Raw genomic sequence first — 25,214 nt, forward strand, 5'->3', positions numbered from 1 at the left:
ACACCAGTCATATTGTATTAAGGGCCCACCGTCCTGCAGTAGGACCTTATCTAATTCATTACAACGTCAGCAACCCTATTTCCAAATAAAGTCACATTCATCGATACAAGGGATCAGGACTTGAACACATGTCTTTGGGAGCCACGATTCAACCATAGCATAGAATATTCCTTCTCTATAGATGCATTACATTTGAATAAGATGTTTACCTAAGACTTTGGGTAAGAGTCCTAGACGAGATGGCGTAGGTCCATTTCTCTCTACTCCTCTCTGCCCAGTAAAATTATGAACCCTTGGAATAGCACAAGAGACAACCAAAGAAAAACTGCAAATAGCATGAAGAAGAAGTTAAACTCATTTGAGATCCAGAACTGGAGGAAAAACACAGCAGCAGGGTGTCTTACATTCCCCACCAAATAGAAAAAGGTGACTCAGACCCAAAATTTTCTGACTGTAAACAAGCAACAGAAGGCAGTGTAGGTAAGGTCATCCCTCATATGGCTCGAACAGACCCTCTGACGACCCCAGGTGAGCCTCTACTCCCATTGTAAGAGCGGTTTGGTTGGGAGCCCCACTAACAATAAACCGGCTGGAGAAGTGTTCCCCTTTTCTGCTGTGGTTAGACTCCCCTCCCCCACCAAAAGATACTGAGGGGCCCAGCAGCATCAGCAAGAGGCATCTCACCACAGCAAGCCTGGCTGAAGCTTCATTGCCTCCACAGGCCTGAGACTTCCCTCCACCAGCCAGAGAAACAGGAGTGCCCATTAGGGGAGATCCTGCCACAACATGCACCTGGCCTGAGAAATGCTTTCTGTCTCCCACAGGCAGGCATGATCCCATCACTATGACTGCGGGGAAGCCTCTCTGTCCTCATGAGCCGGAGACTCCCTTCCCCCACCAAGAGACATCTGTGCCCCAGTGTGGAGAAACCTCTCCCACCCCTTAGGCAGCACCAGTAGGGATTAATAGAAGTCCCCGTGGCACCAGATAAACCCAAGCAGACCAAAATAACACCACAAAGACTTTAAAAATTAAACTGTCATTGGAACCACAGCCCACAATAGTATGCCAGGATCTGCAGGATAAAACTAAACAGAGTGACTTGCATGCTAAACTAAAGATTTAAATAGGACCTAGAATCTCTTCACAAAATACACAAAATGTCCAGGATACAATAAAAATTACCTGTCATACCAAGAACCAAAAAAATTACAATTGGAATGAGAAAAGACTATCAACTGATGCTAATCCTGAGATAAATTGGATGTTGGAATTATCTGAGAAGGATTTTAAAACAGTTGTCATAAAATGTTTTTACAATCAAGTACAAATTTCCTTAAAATGAATGGAAAGAAAAGAAAACCCTAGGAAAGAAAGAGAATTTATTAAAAAGTATCAAGTGGAAATTATAGAACTAAAACAACAATAACAGAAATCAAGAAATCACTTGACGGACTTAATAGAGTGGGACATGGCAGAAAGTAGAATCAGCGAATTTGAAGACAGAAAAATAAAATGTATATAATCTGACAATAGAGAAAAAAAATGAACAGAACCTCAGGAATCTGTTGGGCAGTAAGAAAAAATCCAACATTTAGATCATCAGAGTTATAGAAGGAGAGGAGAAAGAGAGTAAGACAAAAGGAAATAGTCAAAGAAATAACAGCTTAAATTTTTCCAAATTTGGCAAAACACATAAACCTACAGGTCCTAGAAGCTGAGTCAATCCCAGACAGGATAAACTCAAAGAAATCCATGCCCAGATATATCATAATTAAACCTGTGAAAATTAAAATGAGACAATGGAAAAAAAAATCTTAAAAGTCATTGTTGCTGACGGACCTTATCCTTAAAGACTGAATAAGAGAAGTGCTTCAAGGAGAAATAAAATGGTAAAATAAAGAAAAGTGGAGTGTCAGGAAAGAAGGAAAAAACATAAAGAAGAGAAATATAGGTACATAAAATAGACTATCATTTTTCTCATGATTTTTATGAATTACATTTGATTATTCAAAGAAATCTATATACCATCTCATATTCAATACAATATTTAAAAGTGAGGAAGGTAAAGAAGCTAAAAGTTAGTTTTCATATTCCACTAAGGTGGTAAAATGTTGAAACCAATAGACTGTGATAAGTCACATGTAGTACTTAGTGTAATACTCAGGCAACCACTCTGAAAACTATACAAAGAGATACACTCAAAAACAGTGGAAATAAACCAAAATGCACCTCTAGAAGTATTCAAGTAAACCACAGGAAGTCAAGAGAAAGGAACACGGGAATGGGAACCAAAGGAAACCAAAAAAAGTAAATAAATACTATGGAAGATTTAATTAGTAACAAATTAATAATTACCTGAAAAGTAAAGAATTTAAATACACCAATTAAAAGGGATCTGAATAAACATTTCTTCAAAAAAGAAATGCAAATGACCAACACATATATGAAAAAAATGCCCAACACTATTAGTCATTAGAAAAATGCAAATTAAAACCAAAATGAGATATCACCTCACATTTGTCAAAATGGCTACTATCAAAAAAGCAAAAGATGACAAGTATTGGAGAGAATGTGGAGAAAAGGGAACACTTGTGTGCTGTTAAAGGGAATGTAAATTAACACAGCCATTATGAGAAAAAATGTGGAGGTTGCTAAAAGAACTAAAATAAAATTACCGTATAATCCAGCAATTCCTCTTCTGGGTATTTACCCCCAAATTTTCAAATCAGTGTGTCAAAGAGGTATCTGCACTCCCATGCTCATTGCAGCATTCTTCACAATAGCCAAGTTATTGAATCAACCTAAGTGTCCTTCAGCATATGAATGGGTAAAGAAAATGGTGTATACACACAATGGAATACTAGTCAGCCTTTAAAAAGAAAGATATGTTGTCATTTGAAACAACATGGATGGAGGCTGGGCACGGTGGATCACACCTATAATGCCAACACTTTGCGGTCCAAGGTGGGTGGATCACCTGAGGTCAGGAGTTTAATACCAGCCTGGCTCACATGGCGAAACCTTGTCTCTACCAAAAATACAAAAATTAGACCGGAATGGTGGCACACACCTGTTGTCCCAGCTACTCGGGAGGCTGAGGCACGAGAATTGCTTGAACCCAGGAGGCAGAGGTTGCAGTGCGCCAAGATGGTGCCATTGCACTCCTGCCTGGGCAACAGAGTGAGACGCCATCTCAAAAGAAAAAGAAACAATATGGATGGAATAGGAGAACATTATGCTAAGCAAATAAGCCATACACAGAAACACAAATGATGCACGTTCTCACTCATATGTAAAATTTAAAACAATTGAACTCAAAGAAGCAGAGAGTAGAATGGTGCCTATCAGAGGCTGGAGATTTTGGGTCATGGGGAAATGATGGTCAAAGTGTAAAAGACCCCAATTAGACAGGAAAAATACTTTTTTTTTACTTTGAGATATATTGCAGGGTGTGGTGAATATAGTAAACAATGTACATTTCAAAAATCACTAACAGTAAATTTCAAATGTTCCCACCACAAAAATTGGGAAATACGTGAGGTGATGAATATGTTAATTAGCTTGATTTAATTATTCTATATTATATTCATAATATTCACTTTTTCCCCTTTATTTAAAAAGTTATACGAATTAGGCCCTGCACAGTGGCTTACGCCTGTAATCCCAGCACTTTGGGAGGCCGAGGCGGGCGGATCACGAGGTCAGGAGAGTGAGACCATCCTGGCTAACACAGTGAAACCCAGTCTCTACTAAAAATACAAAAAACTAGCCGGGCGTTGTGGCAGGCGCCTATTGTCCCAGCTACTGGGAGGCCGAGGCAGGAGAATGGTGGAACCCGGGAGGCAGAGCTCACAGTCAGCCGAGATCGCGCCACTGCACTCCAGCCTGGGCGACAGAGCGAAACTCTGTCAAAAAAATAAAAAAGTTATACAAATTATATTTTGTTATTTAACATTTACTACCTATATGGCCCATAAAAAAATTTTTATAATTAAGCTTTCAAATAACCCCTGAAGAAAATAACAATTACATTACAAACTAAAAATTTTTATTTGATAAATAAGTGACAACAATTTTAAAAAAAAGAGAGAGAGAAATTGAGAGAGAGATTTAATAAAGGTTTCACATGTATCTCGGAGCATCTCTAATCTTGTTTTAGAGAATTTAGGTCAAAATCCTTACCTAGACCCCACATAGAGCAAGAGCTGCAGAACACATGGATTAATATCCATTGCAGTCTGTGTAATGCCACCTGGACGGCTTTCCATGTCTTAGTCAATAAGTGATCCCAGTCTCCTTTTTCTTTTCCTGGCATAATTCATGATTGAGCACCATTTTCATGTCAAATTTAAATTAATGGGATACTAGTGATAGTTTTGCTTATGAATATTGGTACTTAATCTGCTCTAGATGGCAAATAGTTTAATCTGTATTATCACCTTTTGGATTTTGTCTCTTTAAATTATATTAGCCTATTTAAATTAGCATATTAGGCTAAAGGTGTAACTAAAAATATTCTAAGAATATAAACAAAATAGATTCTGAGAAAAATGTATTGTCATTATTAATGAGTTAGCTTTTTTAAAATGTCATTTATATTTATATGCAAAATGAATGATATAGGACGAACCAGGAAATAGTGACTTACTAGAAGGACAGCACTCTACGCACAGTGAGTCCGTGATTCCCAAACCTACTGATGCCCTGTACATCCCTACAGATTCTGAGAAGCCCAAAGGCTGAGCCCTAAAACTGCCCTGGAGCCACTGAATAAGAATGTCTGAAAGAAAGATGAAGAATTTGCACTTTTAATTTTTTTCCTTCAGTTAGTTCTGATGCGCATAGTCTACACAAAATTCTGGGAATCAATATATTAAGTCGGAGTCAGAAAACTATTTTTCTGAAAAGGTCTGGATCGTTTATTTGTTTACACTTCGTGGTCTATATGATCTGTCTTTCAACTATTCAACTCTGCTTTTTTTTTTTTTTTTTTTTTTTTTTTTTGAGACGGAGTCTTGCTCTGTCGCCCAGGCTGGAGTGCAGTGGAGCAATCTCGGCTCACTGCAAGCTCCACCTCCCAGGATCACGCCATTCTCCTGCCTCAGCCTCCCGAGTAGCTGGGATTACAGGAGCCCACCACCACGCCCAGCTAATTTTTTGTATTTTTAGTAGAGATGGGGTTTCACTGTGGTCTCGATCTCCTGACTTGTGATCTGCCTGCCTCGGCCTCCCAAAGTGCTGGGATTACAAGCGTGAGCCACCGCGCCCGGCCTCAACTCTACCTTAGAATGAAAGCAGCCATAGACAGTATGTAAACAAACACTTGTGGCTGTGTTCAAATAAAACGACTTAGAGACACTGAATATGAATTTCATATAACTTTCACATGTCATTAAATATGTCTTTATTTGGCTGGGCTCAGGGGCTCACACCTGTAATCCCAGCACTTTTGGAGGCCGAGGTGGGCGGATCACTTGAGGTCAGGAATTCAAGACTAGTCTGGCTAACATGGTAAAACCCAGTCTCTACTGAAAATACAAAAATTAGTGAGGCATGGTGGCACATGCGTGTAATCCCAGCTACTTGGAAAGCTGAGGCAGGAGAACCGCTTGAACCTGGGAGGTGGAGGTTGCGGTGTGAGTCGAGATTGCACCACTGCACTCCAGACTGGGCAATAGAGCTAAACTCCATTAAAAAAAAAAAAGGAAAAGAAAAAAATATTTCTTTATTTGATGTTTTTCAACCATTCAGAAATGTAATACTGTACTTGGCTCTGTGGCTGAACACAAATGGGCAACAAGAGAGATTAATATCATAGCCTTAATTTGGTAAGCCCTTTATTAAATCATTAATCTTACTACTATTTCTATCATGGTTAATGATTATACAATTGACCCTGAACAACTTGAGGGTTTAGGAGCGATGACCCTCCATGCAATTGAACACCTGTGTTTAACTTTTGACTTCCCAAAAACATATCTACTAATAGCCTACTATTGACCAGAAGCCTTAGTGGTAACATAAACAGCTAATTAACACTCATTTTGCATGTTATGTGTATTATATGCTGTATTCTTACAATAAAGTAAGCTAGGAAAAAAATTATTAAGAAAATCATAAGGAAGAGAAAATATATTTTTCATTAAGTGGAAGTGAATCATCATTAAGGTAGTCATTTTTGAGTAGGCTGAGGAGGAGGAGGAGGAGGAAAGTAGGATTGGTCTTCCTTTCCCAGGGGAAGCAGAGGTGGAAGAAAAGCTTAGTAAAAATGGATCACGCAGTTCAAACTCATGTTATTCAAAAGCCAACTGCAATTTATTTTATATTGTTTTAAATCTACTGGAAGAGCTGAGCATCAATAATGATATTTTTTCTTTTTTGAACTAATATTGTTTTAATAGCTCAAAATCCTATGTAACTTGAAAGTGAAAGGTGGAAAAATGAAATTAATCTGTCTACATAAGCATCATGGCATATCAAGTCATTATCTAAATTTATGGACAACAAATAAATGGTGTTTTGTGCCTACATTGATCAATTTGGGCATCATGAGTGACAATTTTTTTTAATTCTGTCCAGTTCTCCATTATATGTGTATAGTTGTAATTACTACATGATGTATGATGGTTCATTTAATGTAACTTTAAATGATGTTGGTTTAATTTGAGTAGCTTTTTAATTAAAGTAAACCAACATTTGCTGCTTCATTGCCTAACAGAATAAATTAGGAGTGAGAGTAATGCATGAATATGAAAATTGTATAATCTAAAGTTGATGACTCAGGGTCCTTCTTCCATGTATTTTTTCTCCTAGTGAAGTAGAAAGGAGGCTTTTAATTGTTCTGTAGAACCACAGATTAGGATTTCTGCTGCCTCTCTCATTATGCTACTACAGTTTAAAATAAATTATAAGGTATTCAACCTTGAAAGAAGGAGCCAAGTCCCCAGGTGCTATCTAGTGTACACAGTTGAACAGTCTAGATAAATAAAAAATACATATATGGCGGGGACTTATGATCAGTGAGGAGTTATCTGGTTTTTTTATTATTATACTTTAAGTTATAGGGTACATGTGCACAACGTGCAGGTTTGTGACATATGTATACATGTGACGTGTTGGTTTGCTGCACCCATTAACTCTTCATTTACATTAGGTATTTCTCCTAATGCTATCCATCCACCATCCCCCCACCCCACTATAGGCCCCAATGTGTGATGTTCCCCACCCTGTGTCCATGTGTTCTCATTGTTCAATTCCCACCTATGAGTGAGAACATGCGGTGTTTGGTTTTCTGTCTTTAGAATAGAATGTCCTGCAATAGAATGATGGCTTCCAGCTTCATCTATGTCACTACAGAGGACATGATGATCCTTTTAATGGCTGCATAGTATTCCATGGTGCACATGTGCCACATTTTCTTAATCCAGTTAATCATTGATGGACATTTGGGTTGGTTCCAACTCTTTGCTATTGTGAATAGTGCCACAATAAACATACGTGTGCATGTGTCTTTATAGTAGCATGATTTATAATCATTTGGGTATATACCTACTAATGGGATCGCTGGGTCAAATGGTATTTCTAGCTCTAGATCCTTGAGGAATCACCACACTGTCTTCCACAATGGTTGAACTAGTTTACACTCCTACCAACAGTGTAAAAGTGTTCCTATTTCTCCACATCCTCTCCAGCACCTGTTGTTTCCTGACTTTTTAATGATGTCCATTCTACCTGGTGTGAGATGGTATCTCATTGTAGTTCCAATTTGCATTTCTCTGATGACCAGTGATGATGAGCATTTTTTCATGTGTCTGTTGGCTGCATGAATGTCTTCTTTTGAGAAGTGTCTGTTAATATCCTTTGCCCACTTTTTGATGGGGTTGTTTGATTTTTTATTGTAAATTTGTTTAAGTTCTTTGTAGATTCTGGATATTAGCCCTTTGTCAGATAGGTGGATTGCAAAAATTTTCTCCCATTCTGTAGGTTGCCTGTTCACTCTGATGGTAGTTTCTTTTGCTGTGCAGAAGCTCTTTATTTAATTAGATCCCATTTGTCTATTTTGGCTTTTGTTGCCATTGCTTTTGGTGTTTTAGACATGAAGTCCTTGTCCATGCCTATGTCCTGAATGGTATTGCCTAGGTTTTCTTCTAGGGTTTTTATGGTTTTAGGTCTAACATTTAAGTTTTTAATCCATCTTGAATTTATTTTTGTATATGGTGTAAGGAAGGGATCCAGTTTCAGCTTTCTACATATGGCTAGCCAGTTTCCCCAGCACCATTTACTAAATAGGGAATCCTTTCCCCATTCCTTGTTTTTGTCAGGTTTGTCAAAGATCAAATGGTTGTGGATGTGTGGTGTTATTTCTGAGGCCTCTGTTCTGTTCCATTGGTCTATATCTCTGTTTTGGTACCAGTACCTTGCTGTTTTGGTTACTGTAGCCTTGTAGTATAGTTTGAAGTCAAGTAGTGTGATGCCTCCAACTTTGTTCTTTTTGCTTAGGATTGTCTTGGCAATGCAGGCTCTTTTTTGGTTCCATATGAAGTTTAAAGTAATTTTTTCCAGTTCTGTGAAGAAAGTCATTGGTAGCTTGATGGGGATGGCATTGAATCTATAAATTACCTTGGGCAGCATGGCCATTTTCACGATATTGATTCTTCCTGTCCATGAACATGGAATGTTCTTCCATTTGTTTGTGTCTTCTTTTATTTTGTTGAGCAGTGGTTTGGAGTTCTCCTTGAAGAGGTCCTTCACATCCCTTGTAAGTTGGATTCCTAGGTATTTTTTTTTCTCTTTGCAGCAATTGTGAATGGGAGTTTACTCACAATTTGGCTCTCTGTTTGTCTGTTATTGGTGTATAAGAATGCTTGTAATTTTTGCACATTGATTTTGTATCCTGAGACTTTGCTGATGTTGCTTATCAGCTTAAGGAAATTTTGGACTGAGACAACAGGGTTTTCTAAATATACAATCATGCCATCTGCAAACAGGGACAATTTGACTTCCTCTTTTCCTAATTGAATACCCTTTATTTCTTTCTCTCACCTGATTGCCCTGGCCACAAATTCCAGCACTATGTTGAATAGGAGTGGTGAGAGAGGGCATCCCTGTCTTGTGCCAGTTTTCAAAGGGAATGCTTCCAGTTTTTGCCCATTCAGGATGATACTGGCTGTGGGTTTGTCATAAATAGCTCTTATTATTTTGAGATACATTCCATCAGTACCTAGTTTATTGAGAGTTTTTAGCATGATGGGCTGTTGAATTTTGTCAAAAGCCTTTTCTGCAGCTATTGAGACAACCATGTGGTTTTTGTCTTTGGTTCTGTTTATCTGATGGATTACATTTATTGATCTGTGTATGTTGAACCAGCCTTGCATCCCAGGGATGAAGCCGACTTGATCTTGGTGGATAAGCTTTTTGATGTGCTGCTGGATTCGGTTTACCAGTATTTTATTGAGGATTTTCACATCGATGTTCATCAGGGATGTTGGTCTAAAATTCTCTTTTTTTGTTGTGTCTCTGCCAGGCTTTGGTATCAGGATGATGCTGGCCTCATAAAATGAGTTAGGGAGGATTCCCTCTTTTTCTATTGATTGGAATAGTTTCAGAAGGAATGGTACCAGCTCCTCTTATAGAATTCTCCCCTGGTAGAATTCGGCTGCAAATCCGTCTGGTCCTGGACTTTTTTTGGTTGGTAGGCTATTAATTATTGCCTCAATTTCAGAGCCCGTTATTGGTCTATTCAGCAATTCAACTTCTTCCTGGTTTAGACTTGGGAGGGTGTATGTGTCCAGGAATTTATCCATTTCTTCTAGATTTTCTAGTTTATTTGTGTAGAGGTGTTTATAGTGTTCTCTGATGATAGTTTGTATTGCTGTGGGATCAGTGGTGATATTCCTTTATCATTTATTGCGTCTATTTGATTCTTCTCTCTTCCTTATTAGTCTTGCTAGTGGTCTGTTAATTTTGTTGATCTTTTCAAAACACCAGCTCCTGGATTCACTGATTTTTTGAAGGCTTTTTTGTGTCTCTATCTCCTTCAGTTCTTCTCTAATCTTAGTTATTCCTTGCCTTCTGCTAGCTTTTGAATGTGTTTGCTCTTGCTTCTCTGTTCTTTTAATTGTGATGTTAGCGTGTCGATTTTAGATCTTTCCTGCTTTCTCTTGTGGGCATTTAGTGCTATAAGTTTCCCTCTATACACTGCTGTAAATGTGTCCCAGAGATTCTGGTACATTGTGTCTTTTTTCTCATTGGTTTCAAAGAACATCTTTATTTCTGCCTTCATATCGTTATTTACCCAGTAGTCATGGAGCAGGTTGTTCAGTTTCTATGTAGTTGTGCGGTTTCTTAATCCTGAGTTCTTAGTTGATTGCACTGTGTGTGAGTGAGTTTCTTAATCCTGAGTTCTAATTTGATTGCACTGTGGTTTGAGAGACAGTTTGTTGCGATTTCTGTTCTTTTACATTTGCTGAGGAGTGCTTTACTTCCAACTATGTGGTCAGTTTTGGAATAAGTGTGATGTGGTGCTGAGAAGAATGTATATTCTGTTGATTGGGGGTGGACAGTTCTGTAGATGTCTATTAGGTCCACTTGGTGCAGAGCTGAGTTGAAGTCCTGGATATGCTTGTTAACCTTCTGTCTCATTGATCTGTCTAATATTGACAGCGGGGTGTTAAAATCTCCCATTATTATAATGTGAGAGTCTAAGTCTCTTTTTCAGGTCTCTTAGGACTTGCTTTATGAATCTGGGTGCTCTGGTATTGGGTGCATATATATTTAGGATAGTTAGCTCTTCTTGTTGAATTGATCCCTTTACCATTATGTAATGGCCTTCTTTGTCTCTTTTGATCTTTGTTGGTTTAGAGTCTGTTTTATCAGAGACTAGGATTGCAACCTCTGCTTTTTTTTGCTTTCCATTTGCTTGGTAGATCTTCCTCCATCCCTTTATTTTGAGCCCATGTGTGTCTCTGCACGTGAGATGGGTCTCCTGAATATAGCACACTGATGGGTCTTGACTCTCTATCGAATTTGCCAGTCTATGTCTTTTAATTGGGGCATTTAGCCCATTTACATTTAAGATTAATATTGTTATCTGTGAATTTGATCCTGTCATTATGATGTTAGCTGGTTATTTTGCCTGTTAGTTGATGCAGCTTCTTCCTAGCATCTATGGTCTTTACAATTTGGCATGTTTTTGCAGTGGCTGGTACCGGTTTTTCCTTTCCATGTTTAGTGCTTCCTTCAGGAGCTCTTTTAGGGCAGGCCTGGTGGTGACAAAATCTCTCAGCAATTGCTTCTCTGTAAAGTATTTTATTTCTCCTTCACTTATGAAGCTTAGTTTGGCTGGATATGAAATTCTGGGTTGAAAATTCTTTTCTTTAAAAATGTTGAATATTGGCCCCCCCTCTTCTGGCTTGTAGAGTTTCTGCTGAGAGATCTGCTGTTAGTCTGATGGGCTTCCCTTTTTGGGTAACCCGACCTTTCTCTCTGGCTGCTCTTAACATTTTTTCCTTCATTTCAACCTTGGTGAATCTGACAATTATGTGTCTTAGGGTTGCTTTTCTCGAGGAGTATCTTTGTGGTGATCTCTGTATTTCCTGAATTTGAATGTTGGCCTGCCTTGCTAGGTTGGGGAGGTTCTCCTGGATAATATCCAGAAGAGTGTTTTCCAGCTTGGTTCCATTCTCCCCATCACTTTCAGGTACACCAATCAGACGTAGATTTGGTCTTTTCACGTAGTCCCATATTTCTTGGAGGATTTGTTCATTTCTTTTTACTCTTTTTTCTCTAAATTTCTCTTCTTGCTTCATTTCATTAATTTGATCTTCAATCACTGATACCCTTTCTTCCACATATCAAATCGGCTACTGAAGCTTGTGCACGCATCACGTAGTTCTTATGCTACGATTTTCAGCTCCATCAGGTCATTTAAGGTGTTCTCTACACTTTTTATTCTAGTTAGCCATTCATCTAATCTTTTTTCAAGGTTTTTAGCTTCTTTGAGGTGGGTTTCAACCTCCTCCTTTACTCGGAGAACTTTGTTATTATCGACTTTCTGAAGCCTACTTCTGTCAACTCGTCAAAGTCATTCTCCTTCCTGCTTTGTTCCGTTGCTGGTGAGGAGCTGCGATCCTTTGGAGGAGAAGGGACGCTCTGGTTCTTAGAATTTTCAGCTATTCTGCTCTGGTTTCTTCCCATCTTTGTGGTTTTATCTACCTTTGGTCTTTAATAATGGTGACCTACAGATGGGGTTTTGGTGTGAATGTCCTTTTTGTTGATGTTGATGCTATTCCTTTCTGTTTGTTACTTTTCCTTCTAACATTCAGGTCCCTCAGCTGCAGGTCTGTTGGAGTTTGCTGGAGGTCCACTCCAGACGCTGTTTGTCTGGGTTTCACCAGCAGAGGCTGCAGAACAGCAAATATTGCAGAACAGCAAATATTGCTGCCTGATCCTTCCTCTGCAAGCTTCGTCTCAGAGGGGCACCTGGGTATACGAGGTGTCAGTCGGCCCCTACTGGCAGTTGTCTCCAAGTTAGGCTACACGGGGGTCAGGGACCCACTTGAGGAGGCAATCTGTCCGTTCTCGGAGCTCAAACACCATGCTGGGAGAACCACTGCTCTCTTCAGAGCTGTCAGACAGGGACGTTTAAGTCTGCAGAAGTTTCTGTGCCATTTGTTCAGCTATGCCTTGCCCCCAGAGGTGGAGTCTACAGAGGCAGGTGGGCCTCGTTGAGCTGCAGTGGGCTCCCCCCAGTTCGAGCTTCCCAGCCGCTTTGTTTACCTACTCAATCCTCAGCAATGGCAGACGCCCCTTCCCCAGCCAGGTTTGCTGCCTCACAGTTCAATCTCTGACAAGCAGTGAGCAAAGCTCCGTGGGCATGGGGCCCACTGAGCTAGGTGCAGGATAAAATCTCCCGGTGTGGCATTTGCTAAGGCCATTGGAAGAGAGCAGTGTTTAGGTTGCAATGTCCCGATTTTCCCAGTACAGTCTGTCACAGCTTCCCTTGGCTAGGAAAGGGAAATCCCCCGACCCCTTGCGCTTCCTGGTTGAGGCCCCTGCTTCAGCTCACCCTCCATGGGCTGCACCCACTATCTGACCAGTCCCAATGAGATGAACCAGGTACCTCAGTTGGAAATGCAGAAATCACCCGACTTATGCGTCGATCACCAAGCTATCTGGTTTTTTAACAGAATTTATATTATTGGATCTAAAAACTCATTCAGCAAGCAGCTACTGAAAGCCTACTATTATTTACACTAGGGTATAATACTGAATAACATACTCAGGTCGGCCCTCATAGAGCCTCCATTCTAGTGGAAATAGCCAGATAAGAAACAAGCACACAATTAAATATATAGTTGGTCATATGGTGCAAATATTAGTAAGACAACAGGAGGAAGGAACTATGGTATGCGGATGGCTGCTATTTTATATAGAGTAATCAAGAAATAGACTTTGTGGAGGTGATATTTGAGCATAAAGAATTAAATGAAGTGAGAGAGCAAGCTATGTAGCTATCAGGGGAAGATATTTCCCAAGTACAGAGAACAGCAATTGCAGACGCCTGATAATGGGACCATGCTTAGAATTTTCTAGGAACAGCAAGGAGGCCAATGAAGATGGAGAAAAGTAAGGTCGCTGGTATTCCACAAGGGCAGGTATTTTTTTCTGCTTTGTTTACTGCTGTATCCTTAGCCAGTGTCCAATATATAGTAAACACTAAACAAATATTTGCTGAATAAATGAATGTATGAGGACAGGGAGAAAGAGAGGATGTAGATCACGTAGGGCCTCATAAGTCACTGTAAGAACTTTGGATTTTACTGAGTAAAAAGAGTAGCCCAGGATTGCTGGGACATGTGGTAGTTCTTTTTTTAATGTCTTTAGAAACCTTCAGACTGTTTCCCTTAATGGCTGTACCAATCTACATTCCCACCAATAGTATACTAGTGTTCCTTTTTCTCTATACTCTTGCCAACACTTATTATCTTTTGACTTTTCAATAGTAGCTATCTTAACAGGTGTGAGGTGATACCTCATAGTAGTTTTGATTTGCATTTCCCTTATGATTAATGATTTGTGGTGTTCTCTGTATTTCCTGAATTTCAATGTTGCCCTGCCTTGCTAGGCTGGTGAGGTTCTCCTGGATAATATCCTGAAGAGTGTTTTCCAGCTTGGTTCCATTCTCCCCATCACTTTCAGGTACACCGATCAAACATAGATTTGGTCTTTTCACATAGTCCCATATTTCTATGCAATATGCAATATCACACATTTCATATACGCATTGTCCATTTTTATGTCTTCCTTGGAGAAATGTCTATTCAGGTATTTTGTCCATTTTTAAATTGGGTTATTTTTCCTCTATTGAATTGTATGAGTTCTTTATACATTTTAGATGTTAACCCCTAACCAAGTATATGGTTTGCAAATATTTTTTCCTAATCCATAGGCTATTGTTTTATTTTGTTGTTTCCTTTGTTGTGCTTTTTAGTTTTATGTGTCCCATTTATTTGTTTTTGCCTTTGTGACCTGAGCTTTTGGTGTGATAGTAAAAAAAAAAAATCATTGCCAAAGCCAATGTTCAAGAGTTTTCCCCTTTGTTTTATAGTTTCTGGTTTTATATTTAGGTATTTTATCCATTTTATATTAAGTTTGGGTATGATTTAAGGATCCAATTTCATTATTTTTCATGTTGAAATACAGTTTTTCTAGCACCATTTATTGAAGAGACTATTCTTTCCTCATTGTGTCCTCTTGGTACCCTTTTCAAAAATTAGGGGACTCTACATGTTTGGATTTATTTCTCGGCTCTCTACTCTGTTCTACTGGTCTATGTGTCTGTTTTTATGCCAGTACCATGCTGTTTTGACTACTATAGCTTTGAAATATAATTTTAAATCAGAACTTGTGATGCCTCCAATTTTTTTTTCTCAGAATTGTTTTGGCTATTCAGGGTCTTTCATGGGTCCATACAATTTTAGGATTGTTTATTTTTATTTCTGTGAAGAATGCCATTAGGATTTTGAGATGGATTGCATTGAGTCTATATATTGCTTTAGGTAATGTGAACATTTAAAAAATATTAATTCTTCCAATCCATGAACTGAGGGATATCTTTTCATTTGTGTTTTTCATCTAATTTCTTTCATCAATGTTTTATAGTTTTCAGTGTATACATGGTCCCCAACTTATAATGGTCTGACTTACAATTTTTCAGCTTTACAGTGGTGCAAAACCATCAAAATTTCAATATAGTGTATAGAATTCAATGAGTTACATGAGCTATTCAACACTTTATTATAAAGTAAACTTTGTTTTAAATGATTTTGCCTACCTGTAACCTAATGTAAGTGTTCTGAGTACATTTATGGTAGTCTATACTAAGTAATGATGTTCATTAGGTTAGGTTTATTAAATGCTTTACATTTTCAAATTTTGATGGGCCTATTAGAAGGTAATTTTATCATAAGGAATATCTATATAGATTTTTCACTTCTTTGCTTAAATTTATTCCTAGGCATTTTTGAATGCTATTGTAAGTGGGATTTTCTTGATTTATTTTTCACTTAGTTCATTATTTGTGAATGAGAATGCTACAGAAAGAAATTTAAAATAGAAATACCATATGACTCAGCAATCTCTCTTCTGAGATTCTATACAAAGGAAATGAAATCACCACTTGATAAAGATACCTGCACTCACAAGTTCATTAGAGCATTATTCACAAAAGCTAAAATATGAGAACAACCTAAGTATCTATAGATGGACATATGGATAAATAAACTGTAGTACCTATATCAGTGGAATATTAATTAGCCGTAAAAAGAACAAGATCTTACCATTGCCACAACGTGAATGAACCTAGAGGACATTATGCTAAGTCAAATAAGCCAGACACAGAAATAAAAATATTACACGAATAACTTACCTATATGTAGAGTCTTTTAAAAAAATCAAATATACAGAGATAGAGAACAAACAACGGTTACCAGGGATGTGGGGAGGGCAGGAAATGAGGAAATGTAGGTCAGAGAATACAAAGTGGCAAATATGTATGATTAACAGGTCAGATCTAATATACAACATGAGAATTATAGGTAATAAAATGGTACTGTATGTGAGATTCATGCTAAATGAATAGATTTTACCTGCTCTTGCCACGAAAACACACAGAAGGGTAAGTGTGAGATGATGATTATGTCAATTTGCTTCACCATAGTAACCTTTCTGCCATGTATATGCATCCCATAACATCATGTTGTATGCCTTATTTATACAGAATAAAAATTATTTTTAAAAAACACAGCCATTAAAGCGATCTGAGCAGAGAAGTGCCATGATTTGTCTTAGATTTTAATGGATCACTTACAATAATCGATCTATTTACAATAGATTAGACTTTAGGGAGAAAGGACTGAAGTACAGAGAATAGGAAGAAGGTTGTTTCAATAATAAACCGCATCAAACAGTGAAATCAGCAGGTCCTGGACAATAATTACGTAAGATCTGAATTACAGTGACTTACAAAGCTGAAGGGATGGTATATATTAAGCATGGGTCAAACTAAGCTATATAGTAATAAAAAGAGACAAGCTAAATATTCCAATTAGATCTTCATGGTGGTTGGGGTGCAGTTGATAACCTGATCCTCAGTTTTGCAAATTTAGAGGGTTTTTTGTCAGTTCACATATGACAGGTTCTTGAAATAAACTCAAGTCAACCGAAGTCCCACAAGAAAGACTGTAGACATATCTCACAGAACTAGTACCAGGTCATTGGCATGGACAGAGACTGATTAAGGACTGAGCTAACCAGGCAGTTTCCAAGGTGCCAATTTATAAGGGTTATGAAAATGTCACTGGAACTACATCAAATTGAAATAATTGTTTTCAACTAGACTCCTCCCAGAGAGACTAGTCCCTGAAGATAGCTCTCCAGTGAACAATGCCAGCAGCTGAAGAACAATGTTCACAGTATTCACACTCACATGTATTCGTCTGCTCTCTCCTTGACTCTGGGCTGTACATGTGACTCATTTCTTACCAACAGAAAGAGGTGGAGGTGACCCTGCATGGCTTCAGAGGTTAGGTCAGAAGGAGCCTTAGAGCTTTCACTTTTTTTCTAAGAACATTCACTCTGAGAAAGCCATCGGCTATGTAAAAATCCCACTACACTGCTGTAGAAACCACGTGGAGGGGCTCTGAAGCTGTGCGGAGAAAGAGAAGGCCCCGAGGAGCCTGGCCTTGCAATCATTCTGTAAGGCAGCAGGCATATCTTGAATGCCCTAGACCAGATGAGTTACTAGCTGAATACCTCTGAGTGGCTAGTCAAAAATCATCCTGCCAAATTCTGCCTAAATTCTGGACAACAGAATCATGAAAAAAATAAAATGATTTTTACATTAAGCCACTAACTTTTGAGGCAGTTCATTACGCAACAATAACTATTATAAAAAGAACAACAGTGTATGTGTTTTGTAGAAATAATTTAATAAACCACTTAGAGATAAGACTCCTATACGGCCCGATCATAGGCATAATCACTAAGCATCATTAAGCCAACTTCTAATGAAAGAGGCTAGGTGCAGTTATATAACGGTAGAGGATGCATGTTTGGAACCAGACTTTTTAATTTCTTAGGGTAGTGGAGGAGAGGAAGCATTACCACCAGTGACCTTCCTCAGTCTTTCTCCCGAAGCACAGGGTATGAGTCTAACCTGGGATGCTGGCCACCGCTTCTCTTTTCCAGGAGACTCATTCAGAAAAAAAATAAATCGTATGTCAGTATGTTGTTCTATGAATACGGCATTAACATATAGGGAACGGATATCTTTGTTGGAATTGTGTTTGAAGTAGAAACTAGATGTTTGAGGCGGACACTAGATTTGGGGTTTTTTTTAACTTTTTTTTTTTTTTGAGATAGAGTCTCAATCTGTCACCCAGGCTGGTATGCAGTGGTGTGATCACAGCTCACTGCAGCCAAAAACTCCTGGGCTCAAGCCGTCCTCCTGCCTCAGTCTTAGCCTCAGGAATCACTGAGACTACAGGTATGAGCCCCAGTGGACACTAGGTGTTTAAAATTCCTGGAAAGACACAATCCCAGCTTCATGTTATAATAACCTATACTGTATGGTCCTAATTGTCTTAGGATGGAAAAATATTTTTCCACAGCTATTGATTGCCATATTTCTAAAAGCTATATGTACATCCATTCTCAATACAGGACAAATAACACTCACATTGCAATTGGGTCATCATTATCTAAGACTCCAAGTGCAGGCATTATTTTATGATTTTCTAAGTCTCCTCCAAGACCGTCCCCAACAAAATAAGTCAGGTTTAGCTTTTTTCACTTATGGGATTCAGTGTACACTTATGGGATTCAGTGTATAACTAGTTTGTTAGTATGTAGTATGATTTGATTAGAAAATATATATATTCTAGAAGACATACAGTCAGAAGAAAACTTCATTTAGTCTTTGGTATAATTCCTAAGGACAATAACACAACAATATCCAACTTTAAAGGAACATTCATTTATGGTAAACACTATGCTAGGTAAGTCTATAAATTTCACACAAAACCCATAAGGTAGATATTATTACAATTTACATTTTATAACTAATTATATTAGAAAGTTAAGGCTTAGAAATCTTAAATATTCACTCATGGTTAAGTAACAGCGCCTAGCTACTAAGTCTATGTTCTTATTGGTGATTATAAAAAGGCAAGACCTGGCTGTGAGAATTTATAAAGATAATCACTGGCCACTAAGAAGGTAAATTTTTGGTTTAAAACTGTGTCTCAGTCACTTGAACCCTGGAGGCAGAGGTTGGAGTGAGCCAAGATCACGCCACAGCACTCCAGCCTGGCGACAGCAAGACTCCATCTCAAAACAAAACAAAACAAAACAAAACAAAACAAAACAAAACTCTGTCTCAAACTTCAGAATATAAAAGGTAGAACATATTTGTGTTGTTTATTATCAACACTGGAAAACTATGAAAATATTAATTTGTATTAGATTACCACATACTTTATTACACAAAATTACAAAGAATTGCTATAGATCAAAAACACAAAATAGTTTATCCCCAGGAAAGCATTTCACTAAACTTTTATACTCTTGGGATAAATATGAGAAAAAGGAACAGTAAAATCTTGAAAAGCATTAGAACCCATTTCAACATCACGTGTGACTCTGGCATGCTTCTCCATTTATTTCTCTTTTAGGGTTTTCACAGTATTGATGACATGCCCATGAAAAAGGGAAAATAGTCATGATTGAAAATATGGATCTGATTTAAACGCCAATGAAAATTCCAATTTCAACACTCAATATTTGGTGGATTTCTGTGTGTGTGGCCAAAAGACATAAATTTCTTTAATGTGAAAACTGGTAAAGTTAGGTTTTTTCATTTAAAAGTGTGTTGAGTTAGCCTCTTCGCTTTCCAACTCAAATATCTTTGAAGTTCCAGAGATCTTTTAACAATGCTGAAAATTAATACAACTTATCTAAGGCCAGCATTAGGAATGTATTTCTAACTATAAGGCTCATGGAACTAGTTGAAGAAACACCAGATGGCCCAATGATGCTTTGCCCTTAAATAAGATAGAATCCCTTATTTAAAAGAATGGAAAAAATAGAGTAGGAGACTTTATCCTTTTTCCATTTCCCCTCACAGATCTGGGGTAATAATGAAAATGAGTGACATTCTGCTGCACAATTCTGCTTTTCCGGGATTCCAAAGGGATGCCTAGCATCTTTACAATCATGTTGAAACTTTATCTGCCAGAACATAGTAGGATGTGGAGTAGGGAGGTGTTCAGAATGGAAGAAAGTTGTGCTAGCCTGAAAGTGGTACCCTTTGCCTCTAGTCCCCAGAAACAAAGAGCCACAAGAGTAAGAGCTTGGCTGCCCTTTATGGGGGTGGGGGAGGGTAACTTTTGTCATGTGTCTATCACTTTAGCCCTACAAAGAACCAGGCATGGGTGGCAAGAAAATCCTTGAATCATGCTCACAGATTGTATTTTCTTCTAGAGTCATTTCTTATTGTCAGAAAAAAAAAGAAACTCACAATGAGAGAATTGTTTCCTAAAATTTGAATAAGATATAATTTAGTCTATTAAAAATGCAGTTCTCTTTTCAAAACTTTTCTGTCCAGCTACAAAAGTTCTTCAGCACGATTTTTGGCACTTGCATTTCTTTAAGCAGCATTGAAAGGGTGAAGAGCTCTGAAAGCGACCAAAAAAATAAAATTAAAAAAGTCCTTTGTAGAACATATTGCACCAACTGCTTCCAATCACTGGTTTCCAATTACTGTCAAACAAGAATTCTGTTGGATTTCTTTAGCTATTTTCCTCTTTATCTTGATTTTGAATTTTTAAAAATGAATAATTTAGAGAGAACTGAAATTGTCATCTATAAATTTTATCACTCCTTCTTTGAATAGCTATGGTAAATGACTTGAAGGCATTCATAATACATGTTCTCACTTTCTGAACAAATTCCTTGAAAACAGTACAAAGAGTTATATGCCAACTTTCTAGAAGACGAGATTGTGAATTAAATCATTTCTATATGTGGGAAAATTATACAAATCTACCAATACTAATGGTATGTGTCACTTTTAGAATTAAGGTTTGACTGCTATCTGAATATAAGTCCAAGCTCATAACCTCTACTGTCAAGAGTCTTCCACCAACTTAGTCGGGCCCCTCATCCACAAAGTTTTCCCTACCTATATCATTGGCGAATAAATAAGATGCTGTTATATTGACTGCCTGTCTTTTTAAAGTGGAATGTAATAGAGTTTGACTATTTGCATTCAGGTTACTTTTCATAAAAGTTTCACTGTCTCTTTTTGGTAAGAGTCCATGCCACTTGGGTTATGAAATGGACAGAAAAGGTCTCTGAGCCTCTAGTAAGTCTCCTTATTTCCTTAAGGGAATACTCTCAAGGGCCTTTTTATAGTGAAAACAAGTAAGTTGATGATTAATTTTTATAAGAACTAATGCATCAAATCTCCGAGCCCCTCTTTTCATCACAAGTTTCATTTTTCACTGCAGAGTTTGATTTGTATAAGAATAGTTTCTAGATAGAGCTGAAATGAAAAAATAAAATAAATCTGTGAAAGAAAAATCCAACCTTGCAAGCTACTCTTTATCATTAGGACAAAGGCTTCTGTCTGGCATTTTGCTCTATGATGGTTCATCATTTTTCCTCTAAGGAGGGAAATAAGAATTCATTCCTCAGTGCACAGTATTCTGAGCAACTCCTCCCACTGACTATGTGAGTAACAGGGGAGAGAAATAATTTAGGGTTATTTCCCATGTTACTAAAAATTTGAGGTTTTTTTCATGTATTCAATTATCCTATTAAACACTGACAACTGGGAAGGAAATGTTTAGAGCAAGGTGTCTTTGCGAAGAGTGCAGCATTTGTTGACATTTTCAAGAAGCACGATGCCCTCAGTGTGAGGAACCACACCCACAACACAGCCTTTCAAATGTAGCCCTACCTGTACAAGCAGCCTGACTATTTTTTAATCAATTTTATTATTCATGAAAAACACTCATGTATTTTAGAAAATTATTTTCCACAATTGGATTTTAAACGTGTCTTCAAGAATACTGGCTTCAAGAAGCCACTGTTGAGGATTTCTCAGCACAAAAAATCAGCAAGAATAATTTTTTATCCACCTTAACAAATGTTTAAATAAGTATATAGGCTGGGTGCAGTGGCTCATGCCTGCAATCCCAGCACTTCAGGAGGCTAAGGGGGGTGGATTGCCTGATGTGGAATTCGAAACCAGCCTGGCCCACATGACAAAAACCTGTCTCTACTAAAAATACAAATAAATAAATAAATAAATAAATAAATAAGCTGGGCAAGCCCAGCTACTCAGGAGGCTGAGGCAGGAGAATCACTTGTACATGTGAGGCAGAGGTTGCAGTGAGCCAAGATCATGCCAATACACTCCAACCTGGGTGACAGGGCGAGACTATCTCAAAATAATAAAAATAAATAAATAAATAAGTATTTAAGTTCAAGGTCATAGGCTCCTGTTGCTAAGAATTCATTCACAGGTTAGGATGTGTTCCCATTTGTTTTCTTCACTCCCTAGGTCATTGTGAGGCGCCCAGGAGAAAAAGTTGAGTCTGTTAATGATCTTAATGATTTATGGTGGGTAGCAATTCTTACCATTATCATGTGTTTTTCAGTGATAGGAGTGTATAGCAAGGAAATTAAGCCAGAAATAGTGACTTCCACTCTAGAAGTTTGCTAGTGTAAAAATGAGAGATAAATGAAGAACTCAAAGAAGTAAACACAGTCATAAAAACATATTATTTAAATTTCTTGGAGAAGCAAAATTTGGGCTTGATTCAGGTTTACAACAGGGTTCTTCTACCACGCAACTACTGACATTTGAGCTGGATAATTCTTTGTTAGGAGGATTTTCCCATGCAGATGTTGAACAGCATCCCTGGTCCCTGACTAACAGAGGACAGTAGCACCTCCCCATACCAGCTGTGACAACCCAAAGTATCTGTAGACATTGCCAAATATTGTCTAAGAGGTAAAGTCACCTCCAAGTGAGAACTACTGGCTTACAGAAAGAAATATTTCCTTAAAGAAATAAGTGAGTTCAAGAAATTGACCTTGGAAGAAAGGTCAATGACGGGGCAGGATTGCAAACAAGCAGATGGGATCAAAGGCACCTATGTGGGAACTTATTTTGGAGGGGAAAAAGAGGCAATTATAGAAGGGAAAGAATGGAAGCAGAGATGAAGAGATTTTGAGAAAGACGAGGCAGGTTGACAAATTGCCTTATTTTAGAAAAGTACAGAGGAGACCCAGGTGGAAATTAGGAGTTGAAATTGGAAAATGTCAATAGCCCATGCTATAAGAGGGAAGTGAACAAAGTGTCAAATGAATCGTGGTTTTATGAGAACACTGAGGCTCTATCTACAGAAGAATTCAAACAGCAAGTTCATATGGCTTCCTTCTGGAATACTCAGCCAGTCGAAATTATTATGTGACCTCTTCCAGGAGAATTCAGTCTCCAGAAGTGACAGCTGAAGGAACAGATTTTGGTGTTCACCAAAAGTTGGGAATCAGCAAAGCCCACTAGCTAGAAAGTCAAAGGAGAAATTATTTCTGTGATGCTATCAAGAACATTAATTATAATGATTTACAAAAAAGTAGCAAGGCTCTGGTAGATGCTGGAGGATTTGGAAATAAGAGAGGGAAGGGATTTTTGGTTTGTTTGTTTTCCTAAGTCAACAAATCTTTATTAAAACCTGCAGTTACTAGGAGGAGGCCATGATGCTGGATGCATTTTCTTTTTTTTTTTTTTTTTTTGAGAAGAAGTCTCGCTCTGTCACCAGGCTGGAATGCACTGGCCCGATCTCGGCTCACTGCAACCTCCACCTTCCGGGTTCAAGTGATTCTCCTGCCTCAGCCTCCCGAGTAGCTGGAATTACAGGCACGTGCCACCATGCTCAGCTAATTTTTGTATTTTTCAGTGGATACAGAGTTTCACCATGTTGGCCAGGATGGTCTCAATCTTTTGACGTCGTGATCCACCTGCCTCAGCCTCCCAAAGTGCTGGGATTACAGGTGTGAGCCACCGCGCCCAGCCAGGATGCACTTTCAAAGCAGATCTTTTCCACAGTGTTCTTGGGCTTCATGCTTTCTTCTTGGCTACAGATGAAGATCTGCCCTGACTCATCGGTGCTGCAGCCATATTTTCTCATCCATATCTTCAGCTGGCTGGCTGTCAAATCCCTGAGCATCTCAGCCAGCAACCAGCAGTAAATGTGCCGACTGAGTGATATCCATGACATGGCAGACAAATTTTCTAACAGCCTTCAAAGCCAGTTATACCTTCCAAAAGGGTCATGTTTTCATCCAGGGCTTGCCAGAAGGCCTGGAAGTGTCAAGTCTCCAGCAGATTCCCCAGGTACAAATTCTATTGGATTGGCTGCTTTTCTTGATGTGCTTGGATGACCATGTGCTTGCACAGGGTGAAGTTGGTGTGGCATGGGTTGGTGAAGGCCTTCAGTGGGATCTGGGTGGTGACCGTGGTCTAAAAGAAGGTTGGGTTGAACTAGTACAGCTTCAGGACAGTCAAGGTGGCTTCTAGATCATATGCATTCTCCTTGGCCTGTATCTCCACATAGCTCCCCAGGGAGGCCAGGTTCTCAGAATTATACCTGTGGATATTGCTGAGCAACTTGCCCACATTCACTCTCATCTGCTAAAACATCATTATGACTATGGCCACCTTCCAAAACCAGGGCTGGAACAGGGAATTTTTTTAATGAGAGAGAACAGGTTCTGTAAGAGCGACAATAGGAGAGATGAATGGAAGTAGTGGTTGAAGAGCAGAGTTTTAAACCCAGACGTCTTCACTTACCAGGTGCAATAAAGAGCCTAGAGAGGTTGGTGGAAAGTGAGGATGGTGATGAAATTATAGATTTAACATATTGAAAAAGTCACAAACACGTATACTAAGATAACCAAAGAAAATGTTAAGAAAAGATGTATAGAAAAATACAAAGGATGCTAATAAAAATAAGGCCCTTAAACTCAAAAAAAACTTTTAAACTTTCACAGTGTTAACTATGTTGACTTTTAAAAGAAAGAACTTTATAATCCATCATCTGTATCCAAAAATACTAAATCAAAATGTTCTATAAAGTGCCCACAAAATAAACTACTCAAACTTTAAATATGCTTAACAATTTTTCTTCAAATTTGGCTTCCTTTTCATTTCTCATTAGGAGCCGAAATCCTGCCAATGTTGAAATGTATAGTTTTACCTATTTTTAGTTAAATTAAAGTTTAAATACATTTTCATGATTTTTTTCTTTATGTTCCCATGTAAAAAGATCTTGGGCAACCTATTCAAGGTTCTCCCAAACAGGTTAGAATTTTCTTCAAACAAGAAAATGTTAACCTCACTGCCATTCTTTGGTTAATGGAAGAATTAATTTTTTACATATTTCTGATTCCTTTTGTCATAAAGATGGTACAGTGTGGGGAAAATAGCATTAAATCACTTTTATAAACTCATTTCTTTACGTTTAAGTTAAATTACTTTGTCTTTTAACTACTTCTCATGCAGCATTTTAAGACAAATTCAGGTAATACATAGCTATACAGTAGAGGAAAGGGCAGACCTCTAAAACTAGCCAGGTAGGAAG

General features: G+C 38.2%; 1 pseudogene; it reads right to left on the reverse strand.

Annotated features, from left to right (window-relative positions):
* Positions 1-1,244: 1,244 nt before the first annotated feature.
* LOC129489235 (eukaryotic translation initiation factor 3 subunit K-like) lies at positions 1,245-24,277 on the reverse strand (annotated as a pseudogene).
* Between the last annotated feature and the right edge of the window lie 937 nt (positions 24,278-25,214).

The sequence above is a fragment of the Symphalangus syndactylus genome, chromosome 1, assembly GCF_028878055.3.
Source record: "Symphalangus syndactylus isolate Jambi chromosome 1, NHGRI_mSymSyn1-v2.1_pri, whole genome shotgun sequence".
NCBI lineage: Eukaryota > Metazoa > Chordata > Mammalia > Primates > Hylobatidae > Symphalangus > Symphalangus syndactylus.